We start from the raw sequence: 16,993 nt of genomic DNA on the forward strand, positions 1-16,993 counted from the left end.
GCAGATGGGTATAACAGGACAAGGGTCCAGTAAAATCTACCCCAATCTGCACTCAGCATGGCAAGTATTTACATAGCCTACTTGACTTGATCATCAAGTTGTATAAAGAATTGCTCTCAAGTATACTCGCGAACTCCGTCCTTATTAAAATGAAGCCTGCTATGTATATAGGTGCTGACAAAAATGTACACAAATATAGCCTATGGGAGTTCACTTTCAGGCCTAGCGAGAAGAGAGGTAGGGGGAGGGGGGCTGTCAAGGGCGCGGGCTGGGGGTGGTGTGTATGGTGAACAGTTGTACGTCCCCTTTTCCACTCCACACACAAATAACTAGTATAATTACTAGCGCACCCTTGTGTGTAGACCAAATGATATACATTGTATATAGCATAAATAGTATTAGTATGCCCCAGTATTAGTAATATTATAACCCAGAATGCGCCATTTCCACATCTCATTTGTCTGTTCTTTTTTGGGGGAAATTACTAGTCCATAGGAATGGACGGTTTCAACTATAAACTCTCCTTTTGAAAATTATGAATTCGGCTATGGGTTAGGCCGGGGTTAAGACCAGGGGCGTGGGGTCAATAAGGAGGTCGTGAAAATATGGGATAAATAATAATAATGTTTACTTTCAGAATATAAGCCTGCATAGAGCCTTTTGATTACTTATTTTATTTAGGCTGCGCGTAATCCTTTTTTCATCGATTAAAATATATTTGTTTACTGCCAATTAACACATTAGATTTCTGGTATACCTTAACCTAAATGTAGCAAATATGCATTCCCCCAGACCGAGGCAATTTCACCGCAACAAAAAGCAAGACAACACACATTTCGCGACTGAACTTGCTGGTTAAGTGATGAATGTATTTTTGAACAAATTTGAATAAGTAGAAATATTCAGAAATAATCAAACGTTTGTGGTACGTTTGTCAATAATACTACCGGGTGTAATCTTTTGCACATGAGTATCATAATCTGGGTTGGTTTGTATAGGGTTCAAACCATGAAACAGCAGGTTTGCATAACATAAGATACTTATCTTCCGATTTTTGGCGACATAAGAATCTACTTGAACCATTTTCTACCACTTCAGCTGTCGTTAAACGTTACGAACTGTCTCACGCACAAAGTTGAAATCATACGATATATTAACCTTTATAAGGCCCCACTTTCACCCCCTTGCTAGATCCTTTCCGTTACCAACGTTTTCATAAGCGTTTGATGAACACGTCATTATTGCGTTGGATGACGAATTCGCAGGATCCCCCCCCCCCCCGCAGAACGTCGAATTCCCGAAGGAGAAGCAAACTCGTTACCGATTTCGAACGGAAGAATATTAATATTACCGTATATAGAGGGAAACTGTTTGTATGAGGAAGTTTCAAATGACGAAAAATGGTAGTTATTAATATTGATAAAGCCAGTTCCGGGGGTAGCTTGAAATTAGATTGCATTAGATGTCAAAAGAAATTTCGTTTGAATTGACAACAGTTTTCGTTTTCTACATGGTGTAACTATATATATACATATATATATATATATATAAATATATATATATATATATATATATTTATATATCTGTGTTATACAACACTGCAACTCTTATTACAAAGTGCCGTAATCTGATAACTTTTCATAGAGTAAATGTAAAAAAAAATCCGACGAGGAAATAAATTTACACAACTACATAGGCACTTTCAGAATTACAAGCCTTGTGTGTATGTGTGTATACAGAATTAACGCACAAAAACCTGTGCAGCTGTTACAGTTTGAATTATTGGCCGATCGAAGGCATACTCACATAAGCTTGACATTTGTTCAGGTTTTATAAATATCACGTGACATTGAATGATTTTATTGAGGTGACATTTAACGTATACATACTGAAAGACTCATTCATGATGTGATTCTCTCTCTATATATAAAAAGGATTCGATACCATACGTCGACATATTCAACACATGCTGCGTTCGGTCATTTCAGTTAAGGTAGCGTATTTAATGTTATCGCAAACCACATACGCGATTAATGAGCAACTCAGGGACTCAAAAAATACAAAAAAAATAATCAGTTTTCTCTCGACAAAGATTCACCACTTCACAGAACATTTTGTTAAAAAAAAGTAAAAAAAGGATGTTTAGAGGATTAGTTAATTTTGGAATACTGCCATATATACAACATATTTTCTACGGATATGATCAGTTGCAGGTGATGGGTTGGGGAAGAGAGGGGGAGGGGACGTAGGGAAGGCCAAGGGCCTGTTATAAGAGCGTTGAATTAACGTTGCTTTCAGTGTCGACGTTTAAATATGAAGTTATATATGGAAACGTATGATTAAATATGAATTCGTGATAACACTATACCATCTAACAATGTTCAGTTCATATAAGCCTATATATTAACTGATTATTTGCTGAAATCCTAATTGTTTTTACAATCAGACAACTGTGCTCCCTGATTCGGATATTGCATTCAGATGCATCTAATCGACAATATGGTAATATCAATAAAGGAAAATGTTGGCTGGAAAAAATGAACGAATATTAAAAAATTCTACACTATTGTAGAATCTACCTAAGAAGGTTTAACAATAAAATCTTACGTCCCACAACCCCCCCCCCCTCCCCCGGGATAAAATACACATGCGGTCACCCCGGTGTGGCAGGGGGTGGATAATAATTAATGGGATGTAGTTAGTTAAGATTACTAAATTACATCTGGTCGGACATTATATATATATATATATATATATATATATATATATATATATATATATATATATATATATACATTGAATAAGTGATGCGTAAGACCACACAAATATATTCACTGTATTAGGCCAGTGCTTTGTATCCCTACCCCTAACTATTTTTTTTATATACTTGCGGTTGATAACATATCGATTATAGTTTCTATAACAACAACAAAACCACGTTAGTGTCGTAATATATTATAACTGCTTTTGGAATGTCAAATGCATTGCTTTCGGTTATAGGCATATATGCAAACAAAATCAACGTCTAGCTCTTAATTTATGCATGCCGTTACGAGCCCTTAATTGTTATGTCATGTGTATCTACATATATACCAGCATTTTGAACTAATTTAACGTTATTCTGCTCCTACTAGGAATATGACGGTGACAAACAATGTAACAATTAATTAATATATATATATATATGTAAATAAATAAATATATATCTATCTATCTATCTATCTATCTATCTATCTATCTATCTATCTATCTATCTATCTATCTATCTATCTATCTATCTATCTATCTATCTATCTATCTATCTATCTATCTATCTATCTATCTATCTATCTATCTATCTATCTATCTATCTATCTATCTATCTATCTATCTATCTATCTATCTATCTATCTATCTATCTATCTATCTATCTATCTATCTATCTATCTATCTATCTATCTATCTATCTATCTATCTATCTATCTATCTATCTATCTATCTATCTATCTATCTATCTATCTATCTATCTATCTATCTATCTATCTATCTATCTATCTATCTATCTATCTATCTATCTATCTATCTATCTATCTATCTATCTATCTATCTATCTATCTATCTATCTATCTATCTATCTATCTATCTATCTATCTATCTATCTATCTATCTATCTATCTATCTATCTATCTATCTATCTATCTATCTATCTATCTATCTATCTATCTATCTATCTATCTATCTATCTATCTATCTATCTATCTATCTATCTATCTATCTATCTATCTATCTATCTATCTATCTATCTATCTATCTATCTATCTATCTATCTATCTATCTATCTATCTATCTATCTATCTATCTATCTATCTATCTATCTATCTATCTATCTATCTATCTATCTATCTATCTATCTATCTATCTATCTATCTATCTATCTATCTATCTATCTATCTATCTATCTATCTATCTATCTATCTATCTATCTATCTATCTATCTATCTATCTATCTATCTATCTATCTATCTATCTATCTATCTATCTATCTATCTATCTATCTATCTATCTATCTATCTATCTATCTATCTATCTATCTATCTATCTATCTATCTATCTATCTATCTATCTATCTATCTATCTATCTATCTATCTATCTATCTATCTATCTATCTATCTATCTATCTATCTATCTATCTATCTATCTATCTATCTATCTATCTATCTATCTATCTATCTATCTATCTATCTATCTATCTATCTATCTATCTATCTATCTATCTATCTATCTATCTATCTATCTATCTATCTATCTATCTATCTATCTATCTATCTATCTATCTATCTATCTATCTATCTATCTATCTATCTATCTATCTATCTATCTATCTATCTATCTATCTATCTATCTATCTATCTATCTATCTATCTATATATATATATATATATATATCTATATCTATCTATATATCTATATATATATATATATTTATATATATTTATATATATATATATTTATATATATATATATATATATCTATATCTATATATATATATATATATATATATATATATATATATATATATATATATATATATATATATATATTAAAGCCTCGCTATGCATTCCGTTTAATAACCATGAACTAACCGACCCCTACATACTCTATGCAACCTTATTATTGGGTAGTAATTGATCACACAATCATATACGATGTAATTTTTCTCCAAAACGTTTGGCCAATTCACAGAGATTGAGCGTTCAAAACATCCAAAGCAAAACAGGGGTTCAGAGGCGTTTCCGCTGAGTACTATTCTGGCATTCTTATGCCTATAGCGGGCTTCGCGCAAAAGAATTTGCCCACTTCTTTATGCGTTCTGAAAGTGTACACTTTGTATATATTTCGAATATCTCACTGATTCGCAATTTGTTTTGAGACACAAATCTGTAACGAACGATACGTGTGCACACGTCACTCACTGTACATGCTTTCACCCCATTCGCTGCGATTTGACCTAAGGTCACCGAAATCCCCGGATGTGCAATCGACAAATTACCGATTTTGAAAAGAAAGTTATTTTAGGAAACAACGACTATTTGAGGAGCTTGGGACTCTTATAACCAGTTTACATTCAACTCTCCTATGCAAATATCGTTCGAAAAGACCTTAATTCAATTGTCACAATTTGTTATATATGTGGGACCATTCAAAAAATGGCTACGTGCAGCTGCAACGAAAAGACTGCCAATGGTAACCTGTTTACCTATCGTAACGTAATTGAAGGTTGTCTATGAATTAACAATACAGTTACAAAACGGAATTCTAAAGTTAAGAAGAAGTCACTACGATTTTTGGAAGAAGGGGATTCATTCTCCAAAACTAGTTGTTTTCCAACATTTGCTTTACACAACCGTAGAAGTATTATTTATCTCTCTAACGCAAACATAACTAATGTTACCGTTTGATAAAATGAAAAACACTTCAAATGTTACAATTTGTTATGTATGGGACAATTCGAAATTGGCAACGTGAGAAGTGAAATGACTGCTAATGCTTGGCCGGTATATAGAAAGAGGAAGATTATAATCGTAATAATGAATTTCTGGAACAACCAGCTTGTATCGAATATGCCTTCTCCAAAACCCGAGGCTCCATTTTGTTTTTTCATTTGACGCTCTTGATTAATATTGTGCCATGGTCTTAAACTTTAAGCTGATTATTACGAGGTTCATAACCGAACTAGGAATTATCGTCCAATAATTTAAGACTTCGAAAAGGGTATATAGATCTAGGAAAAAAATACAATTATTTATTATTATTATCATAAACTATTATGATTAATATTATTATTATAGAGAAGTCACAACGACGGTAGAAGTCTAGACTGAAACGCTCCTTCCACTGAGTGAAATGAAAAGTTTAAATCTAGATAAGCTTTTCATGGTTTAATGTTGCGGTCGTCGACCGATGAATACGACATGAATTCAACGAATTTAGTGCAAACAGACCTTCTATAGAAGGTCAATAAGTTGGTCGATTTTACAAGGCTGTTATCATAGATTGAACGAATGGAATTATGAGCTTGCTTAGTAGACTGACCGATATATACAAACAAGGGCCGGACGCAATCAGGGGCTGAAGGCAATCGGGGGTTGGCTGCAGTCGGGGGGTTAACTGCAACCAGAGATTGACGGCATTAAGGGACTGACGGCAAACAGGGGCTGACGGTAATCAGAGACTTATGGCAATTAAGGGCTGACGGCAATCAGGGGGCTGATGGCAGTCAGAGGCTGATGCCGTCAAAGGCCGACGGGCAATTAGGGAGCAACGGTAATGAAGGTTTCACGCCATCAGAGGCTGACGGCAATTAGGGATTGGCTGCAGCAATCAGGGGTTGACTGCGGCGACAAGGACTGACGGAATTCAGGGAGCGACGGTAATGAGGGACTGTCGACAGCCAGAGAGTGACGAAAATCAGGGGCTGACGTCAGCTATAGGGATTGATGACCGTCAGGTTTAACGGCAGTCAGGGGCTGACGCCATCAGAGGCTGACTCAGAATTGGAGAGCACATGCCTCCTCCCCGGGAACCTCTTCTCCTCCCCAGTCCACCGCCAGTTCCACCTACCGGCAAAAACTGCATCGCCATTTGTACATTATGGAGAAAGAGTTATCCTTGTTTGTCATATCTAACGGAGAGCATTCTTGATATTATCAAAAAAAGGATAAAAAACAATAATGGTATCGTTCTTTTCATTAACCAAAACAAGGGGCCCTTTTTTAAGTTTTCCTAAAAAGGTAGAATTGGGTGAGGCTTTGCTTTACGATAAAGGGCACTTTCCCATGTTTTCGAAAAGGTAGAGGCTCACGCAGCCTCCGGTGAAATAGAACCGGATTTATTGCAAATTTAATTGAGTTAATTTTCACTGTGGATTCTACAAAACTTTTCCAAAATCAGTGTTAGGATGTAACGGTTACCTTGTGTGGAGCCCCAGAAACACAGCCAGATCTACTTCGTCATGTAGCGTGACAAATTGCATCCATATTTAATGAAATCGTGACCTACGCATCACTCTCCGATTACAAAGCCATAGAACTCAAAAACAAGACAAACAACAAGTTAGACTGAAATCATCGATCAAAGCAAGGACTTCAAGTGATTCCGTGCGTACCGAAATAAAAAGAGAGCAAAACCATTAGAAAATGTTTGATCTTATGTCTTTTTTTCAATGTACCACCGGTGTTGTTCGCGCGTCGGGTGAAATATGTCATTTTAATGATAAAAAACCTCATTATACGAGGTAGACCACGCCTAGATGTGAGTTCAGTAATGAATATGCAACACTCAACAGATACGGTGTCACCGGTGTAACACATGCACACTACTCAAGTATTAGTTTTAGATTCCCCAAATTTAAGTTAAAATGTTGAGTTGGAAGCCACCCGACGTGAAGTTGTTATCCATAAGCCCTTGTGGGCTTCTCCCACATTCGTGATCTCTTAGCGTCTTAAAAATAACTGCCTCATGCATTGTCTGTATTTATATATTTAGCTCCATGGTCGCGTCAGCAGTATTCCGTACCAATAATGATAATGCAATGGTAAGGTATGGATACTGTGCACAATACACACTAATCCTGTTAGATAGTAGTAGTACTGTACTAGTAGCGATTCCGGTTGTTTACTCCACTTAATTATTCCTCTGCGTTAAGTTTTATCACCGGACATCTATTTTCATATCATAGGACTTTGGAAGCGAGATTATTTATTATTACTGAATTAAATATACAATAAAGATGGTAAGGCAGTGTTCCTTGTTTAGCTTCATCGAATGAATGCCAGTAAGAACTTGAGCTTACTGTTACTATTAGGCCTATACGCGTACTATAGTAACAGTAGCCTAGGTCTTAGTATATATACTATTAGTAGCCTAGTCAGAGATCAGCTGTTTTTGAGCAAGGAGAACTTCGTTGGTACTGAATATGCATTACAGTGCGTTCTCTCATTGGCTTGTTTAAATCGAGAGGCATGGCGTAACAGAATACATTAATAAAATCTGTCTTCAATGGGTAATTTGTTTTTGATACTTTCCATCATTAATTTCTTAATTCATGGAACGTTTTTTTGGCAAAATAAGCTTGGTGAAACTTTCTCATTTTTCATGGTTCGTCAGATAAGCAGCTTAAATGTAATTCTTTTTTTTTTCGAAACGCACGGAATCACTTTAAGAGTTTCTATGTCATACTAAGGTTACCAAAGCTCGTATGCTGAATTTATATGGGGTGGTGCAATATTTTCTGAAAATGTCGGTCTTTCTACTGCACACCTTCCTGGGAGTAGGGGATATTTGTGTATAATTAAGAGTGCTTAGATGCAAGCTGCAACCATATCGATTTTTCGTGTGACATTTTCTTAAGGCCCCAGCAAAACGAAAGACCATTCTCTACACGGGAAAATGGGGACCTTTTAAAATCACACGTCACATCCATTTTCAACCCCCCCCACCCCCCCCCCCCGTGGTACGAGCCTGTCACCCTCTTAGATTTTACCGTGCCATGCAGTCATTACAAATGACTGCGCCCATATGAAGTTATATCGACTCGCCTCTTAAAATATCAGTAACGCAATGTCTTATCGGGATCGGAAGTCGGCGATTTTTCATTGAGCAAAGGCGGAGTCGAACGTGTATCCCCGAATCACGTCTACGGCAGGCCAACTGAGCCATAATGGACGTCTTTGTACGTGTGTTCGAAACAACCAATCAGTTTACATATTCGTCGTCGAAGTTCGACAACGCCTATAAAAGTTTTCGAGCAAGCGTCACAGAAATGCGGCGACGATCCAATTAATTGCTGTCATAAGGCCTACTGTTAACGTCGAAACGCGCTCTAGCCAATGAAAATCGCGTGTATATAGCAAACTCTGCGTATGACCTCAGACATATAAAAAGGTAACAAACTCATGGTGATAACCGTATCACCGCTGGCCGATACAGCTGTGAATTATATCAGCATATAGCCTAACCATAATTTATTACAATAAACATCCAAACATTTGGCACATACTGTGGTACATTCTATAGCATAACGTAGTATGACCATGGAGGTTTTTACCTCCATGGTATGACGCGGACGGCCTGCAACAGCTAGCATATTTTTATATAGCCAATAGCCTAACCAGAGCCTATTATAACAACAAGCATATAGCCGCCGGTGTATACACCTGTACATACACATGCCCATAGCCTTACCATCACTTATAATGCTGGTGAGATTAACAGCACATCTACTTCGTTGAAGATATAACAGACCCCCAAAAATTAAAAAAAAACACAGCAGATGAGATATAATTAAATAAACAAATAAATAAGTCGTAAAAATTTATGTTTCATCCGACAGAGAGTGAGCTTTATAGTAGGCCTTTATAGCCTATCTTCGTTTCCTCAATCAAACAGCAATGTGGGTTACGCTAATGCTATAAGTTAGAATTGTGCAATTGCCTAATGTTAATATTGATCTTTTATCGGGAGAGTAGTAACTAGGTTGGGGTTTTCCCTCAATCCTTACCGAGTTTTCTACTTAAACGTGACAATTTACCAATTTTATAGACGACCAGTCCACCCTGAAGTATCTTCTTCATCTTTTTTGACGAGATTTTGAAGTCTCTTAAAAGTCAAACATTCCTTCGGGGAGTATGATTTGTTTTCTTGGCGTATAGTTTTTCATCCGATTTTTGTTATAGTAATAACTACACAAGCCATATACGTGACCATCGATCAGGTGTAACAAGAATCTAGCCTGCCTGTATAGGAATTGATCGTTTTTTTATTTTCACTCCTTGGTAACCATGCAGTTTGATATTTTGCCTAATGGGAGAAAACCCGTCAAACATGTACCTTACCGCATTCTGTCTCTCTCTCTCTACCATCACTGCTTCTCTCTTTTATCACAAAACGAAAGGGGCTGTTTCTCATGAGGTAAATGAAATTAACAAATTCCTGAGAGGGTGATGAACCGTTCCGACTCGAATCAAATGTGTAGCATGAAGCTGAGCGATTGAGATGTACGCACATGCACGCTCTGTGATTAAAAAGAGAAGAAGAATATATAGATAGGAAATATTTGATATATAAGGAATAACCCCAGAGAAAAGCGTTTGTAAAATTGCTGTAATTAATTTGAGCTTATTGGATAGAACTGTCCGAAAGCCTGGACATTTGAAATCCCGTTTTTCGTAAGAGAAATATAAGAAGAGAGAGAAGAGCTCTGCACAGATATAAATTCAATATTTCATTTTGGTTTCATTATCATTAATTATTTGAGATGGCATTAGGTTGTGATATTGGCTGTCAATATCAATATATAGTCACAAAGTGCAACACCGAGTCAAACTTTTTCATTTTTAGGGGTTTTGCGATGTCATTGCATTGCAAGTGGATGTGTTTACTATAGCAGCTGCATATTAAGTTTGGCAGTTTTTATTGGGTGGGATATGGACAGGGATATGAGTGGGATACCGGAAGTCAATATAGATAGTGGCGAGATACGCAACACTGAGTCTATAATTTTGATTTCTACATGTGTATTATCATATATAATTATTATCTTTAATAGGAGCTATTTGTGTTTACCACACAGTACAGCTGTGCATTGTTTTGGAGTTGTAAATAGTATTGGGATGAGATATGGGCATGTCTATGAGGGTGATACTGGCTGTTAATATCGATATGGCAAGACAGGCGATCATCTATCAGGTCCAGGTACCGAAGGCCTCAATTTTCTCTTACACTCTTACAATTTGCCTGCCAACCCTTAAACATTAACATTAATTTTAAAACGCCAGGTGTTACATTACGCAATATTTTATGTTTTTTATGCGTTGTACCTGTACCTTTGTATAATATTGCAACTGCATGGCATTTTCTAACTTGAATCTTAACGGATACCATGAACAATTTTGTTTACCAGTTTCATTGCCTAGCGATGGAATTTTTCTTTAACCGTTACTAGAGCGTATTGTTTACATGTTATTGTATACCAATTAGGTGAACTTGAAGCACACAGGATTGATGTCATATACAGATGCACACTGACAAAACTGTTTCATGATTCCCTGTTACATGAAAATACAATGTTATTCTTCAAACTTTGGGATGTATTAATATACGGATACTCTTCAGACATTAGGTTTGTTTGATACTTTCACACACCCTAAAGCAGACATTAGGTTTGTTTGATACTTTCACACACCCTACAGCAGACATTAGGTTATTGATACTTTCACACACCCTAAAGCAGACATTAGGTTGTTTGATAATTTCACACACCTAGAGCAGACATTAGGTTGTTGATACTTTCATACACCCTAAAGCAGACATTAGGTTGTTGATACTTTCATACACCCTAAAGCAGACATTAGGTTGTTGATACTTTCTCACAACCTAAAGTAGACATTAGGTTGTTGATACTTTCACACAACCTAAATCAGACATTAGGTTGTTGATACTTTCACACACCCTAAAACAGACATTAGGTTGTTTGATACTTTCATACACCCTAAAGTAGACATTAGGTTGTTGATACTCTCACACAACCTAAAGCAGACATTAGGTTGTTTGATACTTTCACACACCCTAAATCAATTTTTAAGCTCAACGTTAAGGGATCGAAACAACAAAGGATCGAAACAACTTGGTCCGTAAACAGTTTTTATTTTCCAGCCAGGATCATTTTATGTAACACTTTCTACTTCGACTACTTTTATGCCATTTATTTTATTTGGTGAAATCAAAAGATAAGAAATTGTTTTTGTTTCAGTCGGGGGTGGGGGTAGCTAGACTTTTTTTTAGGGAGGACCTGTACTTAACTATGGGGGAGGGCAGGCAGAGTCAGTACTGATCGAGACTACATTTACAACAACAAAAGTGTTTAAGGTGGGGATGGGGTGGGGAAGTGGTGGGGGTACCGGTAATTTCTGTGCAGTATGTGCAGAATTACATACCTTCAAATAGGAAGCTAGTGCCTTGTATATGGCTTCCAAGTTAAACGTTACGGGACGACTGCAAGGATACTACCAGTAACATTCTCAAGTCATACATGGCTGTGTTCAAGCAAGTTCTCCATAGATATTCTTTATAGTTCAAGTTATACCAAGGTTCGAGCAGAACCAAAAACGTCTGATCCAATCATATATATCCAATCATATATATATATATATATATATATATATATATATATATATATATATATATAAATATATATATATATATATATATATATATATATATATATATATATATATATATATAAATATATGTATATATGTATGAGTGTATGTGTTTTATTGCAAATTAAGTCTTTGATTTTATACAGTAACGTAAGCATTTCAGTGGCCTAATCTCAAACTGGACATGAACTTTAACATTTACAGGTGTAAGACAGGCCACGTAAACTAATCCGCCAGAAAATAGATAGATGAGGTCCCTTTTGGGTATAATTTCTTCCAATTTTGTATCGGCGGTCTGCTTGCAATAGAACATTTTATTCATTCCATATTGATTTTACTTCTCTAACTGTCTTTGAAGATCACCTTCTAGAAACAGCCCACCAATCATTACTTTACGGTATGTTCGAATAGAATGTAGCTGCGATGCTTCTTCATGCAGTGAAGGTTCTAATCATTCTTTCAATCATTCCCACATAATTTCATTGCTGAATTAAAATCCAGTAGCAATCCTTTTGCCGCCAAAACCATATACGGATTTGATCATGTACAAACTAAGATAATCGCAGGCATGATTAAAGTAGTGAGAGGCTATAAACAAGTTCTCATTAAGTATTTATGGACAGAGGTCGTTTAATACCTTTTCACCAGAATCTGAAAAAGACTCATAAACACATTTTCATGTTTAATGTCATATGTTATCAAGTATAGCTGTGTCCATTGTAGATCAACTAATTTAATAATTGACACTTTTCATACACTTTTGTTAGGCTATACACGTTTGATTATGGTTAGATGCATTTTTGTAAGATGTTCGATATGATCACAACGAAGTCCCAGTGGCGTGTGCAAGAGTGGGGGAGGGGTGGTATGGAACCCACTTCCCATCATTAGTCGGGGGGAAATGGTTCAGTCGGGGGTATTTTTTGGCTTTCATCTGGAGAAGAATTGGACCACTCCTACGGGTGTTTCCGCAAAGCCTAACGGCTTCAATGACCCCCAGGACAGCAGCCCCAGCCTCCTTTACAACAACCTTGATGCGCCTCTGGCCCTCCCATGAAGGTTCAGGCCTCTACCTAAGTCAGTCGGGGCAATTTTGGATTTGGTGCCCCCTAATCTTTGAAATCCTTGGCAAGCCCCTGCGTTGGCCTATTTCGTTGCTTGAATACGGCGTGATTTCAATCCCGAATCTTAGACTCCGTTCAGTTGGTAAGTCCTTTGAACGAACGTTATGTAGTGAAATAAGGTATTACGAGAAAATTTGTAAATGAACGAACGAACGAACGAACGAACGAATGAATGAAAATAATTCCAATCCCTAACTAACACTGATCTTATAAGCAGGGTCCGAGAAAGCATGCTACGCCGGCTATAGCTTTTCTAGGTCTCTGACCTCTCTCTACCTGAGAGATTATGTTTTCTCATGGAAATCAATAGTAAAATACATCGAAGATAACCGAGTTGAGGTTTACGTTTCAATCATTCTAAATCACTTTTTGGGAAGCAACTACATATAAGACCCCCCCCCCCCCCCAAGGAGAAAATGATCGAACGGACAACTGTAATAGACAGGTCATTCGAACGAATCTGTTTTAACACGGTGCCATCTGTCTGGTAAAATAGATACCAAAAGAGGGAAATTGTCCTTTGGGTACTTTAACATTCTCGTACGTAAAAACTGAAGCCATTCTATATATATATATGTAGAAATAATGTATAAGGTTTATATTGAACTAAAAACACAAACTAAAATGAAATGGATGAAGTAAATAATTATGATAATTTAAAAGAAGGGTTCTTTAGAATGGTAACAGATAACGACACAAAATTCGTCTGCTAACAAACCAGATTAATTAAATTAAGTCTTACTTCTTTATCGACGTAGGAGTAAATTTACGACAGAGGCCAAAATAAAAGCCTGGTCAAGCATATAGAGTTAATATATCGACAGATGTGATGAATGAATAAACCAGCGAGAGGATGGGATTGTCCAAAGGAGAAAAGCAAGTGAAACCATCTACAAGTAGACTACAAATTATAAACGTTGACGAAAACTTGTCGACTTTGTTAACTCTGTTTCGAGATATCGACGTAAGTCCTTGCATATTAATTAATGGTGGTTTCCCACTTTAACCGAGAAAGAAGAATATTTCAAGCCAAAGCTGTATATATAATCTTCAAAATGTATGACAATGGTTAAATATAGGGTCAATATTTTATGCATAGTTGTTGCAATATTTAAGTTTCTATAATCCCTTTCTTAAATTTTGTTATTTCTTGTTATAGTCGTTTGAACTATATATGTTATAGCACGCGAATGCTGTTGTGGTCTTTTTGTATTTTTTTTTTTTCATTTATGACAATTGCATCGAAGAAGATCTCGTGCAGACGGTACTGAAATAACCACAGAATTTTCACTTAGTGATTCGGTCATATCACTCCCCAGCTGTCCATTAAAAGTCAGGCTACGTATGTATCCCGCTGTTCTAGAAATCATTCTACATAGTCCTATACTTAATAGTCACATTTGCCTTCTGAAATGTTGCTAATGGACAATTGTGTAGCGTGAGAGTGTCCAATGAGAATGTATATATTCTTCGTTAAACAGATCATAAACCCAACGCCACAACTGTACCATATACCCTAAAGAGCTTATAAGTATCCCACCACAACTCCCCGCCCCGGCTCCAAACCAACCAATCTACCCCCCCCCCCCCCCTTTCTGCCAACAAAATGAGATCGTAGCAGATCGGAGCAAACTAACTTTTCATTAAACATGTCTTCGAAATAATGAAGATGCACACATCACATTACAATCGATTAAATAGTTTTCATAATAACGATAAAATCCTCCACCCCCCCCCTCCCTCCCCTCCTTGCCCAATAAAAATATAATTAAACTTTATTATACATGGTTTCATGCAAGGCCTATATTAAAAACATATCTGTTAAACAGCCGTATATATATATCTATATTGTCAGGTATACTAATACATTATGCGTAGGTCTATATTTGTTGTATCCAAATGCATTCATACCATTACACTAATTTCACTGCTCACAGTGCGTTGCGGTACAGAAGGAAGGGAATATGATATATTCACAGTAGGACTGTAACGATAAATGTTATGAAATGTGCTCCCTGAATTATGAACGGGGCCATATTTACCACCCAAAATTGGCCTCTCTGACGCAATTTACTCTTCAGCTATCCACGAGTACTTCCGTGTTGATGACTTTAAGGAAGAGGTTGCCTCTCGAAAGGGAGGAAGTGTCGGGAGATGGCAAGCCTTCATGATACACTTTATTAAGGATGCTCACGATATGAATGTGGACCCCTTGATTATTTATTTTTTCAATATAGTATATAGAATGAACGTTTCAATCTTAAAGCTATATACACTTTGAGTATGTTGACGGGCGGCGGAGTCTAGTGGGGGTGGGGGTGGGGGGGGGGGGAATCAGCACCGTTATACTTTTGGGAAAATGCTTTTCATAAGTTACAATTGCTCCTTTTCTGTTAATGAAAAATATACCCTTATCCATTTCCTGTTATTACAAAGTGTTCTTTCGTTGTGTTACTGACTTTAAGAAATGCCTTTTTGTTATTGACATAAAACAAACATTTTTTTGTAATTAAAAGTAAAACAGGGCTCTTTTTTGTTGACAGGGTTTAGTCAATATACTGGAAGTTTTGGAAGGCGCATCAGAGGGTTCAAATATTCTTGATATAGGGAGTTTTGAGGCAGAATGTTTTGGCTTTCCTCGACCCAAATCAAAGTAAAATATCCTCCTCCTTCTCGAAAATAGTTTCCCGCACCCCACCCTAACCCACCACAGCTCACACCCAGATTCAATCTTCAGATGTTGCAATATAATATACGAAAGGAATTCACCTCATGATGATTTCCCCCCATTTTCATTAATATTGTGAGACAAAATAATTCCTCTATTTAAATTAAGCGAGGTTTAACATTCCAATGGCTTTACAACGCAAAAGCAATTTTTGGTAATCACATGTTTATTTGCTATTGATTGAGTGGTAAACAACATGTGTGTCAACATTACAAAATAATTCAAATAAATGATAAAAATAACGGGAAAATGACAATGCAAGGCAGAGTGCAGCTTTTTTTTTTAAATTCATTGGCGTTTTGTATGGGCATAGGTTTTTTCTATGACGTCAAGTTACATGATCGTATTTGTCGTATTTGGCTATAGTTGTTAGTTTAAGTAATTTAATTAAGAGTCTATGATATTAAGCTTCCAATACCCTATAGAGTAAATCGTTCATTCCTCCTGGATTGGTTGCCTAATTCCGCTATATTTGGAGGAGAAAATGACGAAATTCCGAAAGGCATTTTCGATCCATAAAAGAGAGTCAAATTACCTTATACCAGGTGGTCGTCAAATGAAATACTATTTGAAATTGTCTCTGGCTTCGATTCGTACGTGGTTTTAACATTATTTTGTTTGCAGACAGATAAAGGTGGAACTAAGAAATACTGAATGCTAAATTAACAGCGTTTTGTCGTTTTCGTGTCACGTTGTACTTTCTGTAGTATATACGTGTTAAATAAACTCAAGGGTAAAAGTGTAAAGAAGCTAGACTGCTAATAATCTGTAAATATGTACAAATCAAACGCAATCCTGTAGTAATAATATTTGGGCAAAGTGAAAAACACGTGGTTATGGTGTTCAGGTCTACCGTGTGATTATTCGCACAGCTCAAGGGCACTATATGATTGGCTATGGCTCTACTGAATTGGTACTAAATATATTTTCCGTGCGTATATA

General features: G+C 36.2%; 2 protein-coding genes across 7 annotated transcripts in view; one reads left to right on the forward strand and one right to left on the reverse strand.

Moving 5' to 3' along the window:
* LOC139967447 (uncharacterized) overlaps nt 1-16,993 on the reverse strand; it is an 88,474-nt gene that overhangs the window by 18,077 nt on the left and 53,404 nt on the right. The window contains exon 1 of one of the 5 annotated variants that reach the window (XR_011792992.1): nt 9,875-10,072. The exons of 1 other annotated variant lie outside the window; for it this stretch is intronic. The gene's annotated coding sequence lies outside the window, so the exon portion shown is untranslated. Of the gene's footprint in view, nt 1-9,869; nt 10,073-16,993 lie in introns of those variants that run through there. 3 more of the 5 variants (XR_011792993.1, XM_071971258.1, XM_071971259.1) reach the window with 3 other exon arrangements.
* LOC139967446 (neuronal acetylcholine receptor subunit beta-3-like) overlaps nt 1-16,993 on the forward strand; it is an 83,148-nt gene that overhangs the window by 2,147 nt on the left and 64,008 nt on the right. The gene's annotated exons all lie outside the window — the stretch shown is intronic.

The sequence above is a fragment of the Apostichopus japonicus genome, chromosome 5 (assembly GCF_037975245.1).
Source record: "Apostichopus japonicus isolate 1M-3 chromosome 5, ASM3797524v1, whole genome shotgun sequence".
Classification (NCBI taxonomy): domain Eukaryota; kingdom Metazoa; phylum Echinodermata; class Holothuroidea; order Aspidochirotida; family Stichopodidae; genus Apostichopus; species Apostichopus japonicus.